This window comes from Octodon degus, unplaced genomic scaffold (genome assembly GCF_000260255.1).
Source record: "Octodon degus isolate 3935 unplaced genomic scaffold, OctDeg1.0 scaffold00034, whole genome shotgun sequence".
NCBI lineage: Eukaryota > Metazoa > Chordata > Mammalia > Rodentia > Octodontidae > Octodon > Octodon degus.
The window spans coordinates 7,185,740-7,186,938 of record NW_004524610.1 but is presented as its reverse complement, the minus strand read 5'-3'; the positions used below and the strand labels follow the sequence as shown (position 1 = coordinate 7,186,938).

The window sequence follows — 1,199 nt, the reverse complement described above, 5'->3', positions numbered from 1 at the left end:
GGGAAGGGAGGAGGAAGGGAAGGAAGAGGAGGAGGAAAGAAGAGGGGGAAAGGGAAAGGAGAGGGAGAGGGAGCAGGGAGGGGAAGAGGAAAAAGGAGGGAGGGCAGGGAGGGAGGAGGAGAGAGGGGGAGGTTAGCTACAGGGAGTGGGATGGGGAAGGGGCGCAAGAGGGAGGGGTAGGGGGAAGAGAGGGGGAGGGACGAGGGAGGAGGGAGGGGTAGGGAGAGGGAGAGAGGGGAGAGTGAGGAAGGGGGGAAAGGGGAGGGGGGGAGAGAGAGAAAGAGAGAATTGGTTTTCATGTATGAACTATAGAAGGCAAATTGAGGAAGAATTTCTGCTCTTCTACCTCTTGATTTCTCTCTTCAATAGGAAATTTTGGAAAAACAAAAACAAAAGCAAAAACCCACTGTGCACCGCAGCCTGAATATCCCAAAGAGCGCCTTGTCAGCGAGAGCTGCACAGGCCCACTGCTGCCTGACCCTGCGTCTGCTTTGTCCCCCGATGCAGTAGCTAAATGTTCTATTCGTAGTTAGAAGGTCTTAGTGCTTTTTAGAGAAATAAGTATTCAATATTGTAAAACACTTTCATATAATTAATAGACTTATCTAACTTCATTTTATTTTATAAAATATATTTGTATTGATCTAGCCTTATGTTCCTGACATAAACCTTACATTGGCATAAATTATGGATTTTTTCAAAAGAGTTAGGTTACCTTTATAGGTATCTTAGTTCATTTTTTTGCTAGAACCAAATGCTCATCCTGGATACTTTCTAAAGAAAAGAGGTTTATTGGGCTCAGAAGCACCACATAGCAAGGTAGGACGTGGAGAGGACATTGTCCCCAGGCAGAAGGGACATGCACGGAGGTCCAGCAGCTGCAGGACCAAGGCAAATGTCTGTGGTGTGGTGACGGAGCCTTCGCTATCACTCACTCAGTGATGGATCAAGATGGGGACAGAAACAAAGCTGCCAGGGCAGAGGGTGCTGGAGAAGAGGGGACCGCGGACTGCGGTAAGGTGGGGCACTGAGCCGAAAGACTTTCTGAGTCCGTAGCGTGAGGCTTCGGGGGTTTCAGAATTGCTTTCTTCTAAGTAAGAGGACATCTGTGTGTTTATAGAAAAAGAAGAGGAGCCCAGGCAGAGGGCTGGCGTGCAGGTGAATGCGTGGTTGAGGGAGGTCGTAGAGCCTGAGAGGTC

General features: G+C 48.9%; 1 protein-coding gene across 3 annotated transcripts in view; it reads right to left on the bottom strand.

Moving 5' to 3' along the window:
- The window catches only part of Nkain2 (sodium/potassium transporting ATPase interacting 2), a 1,099,112-nt gene that overhangs the window by 266,071 nt on the left and 831,842 nt on the right, over nt 1-1,199 (bottom strand). The window lies entirely within an intron of this gene.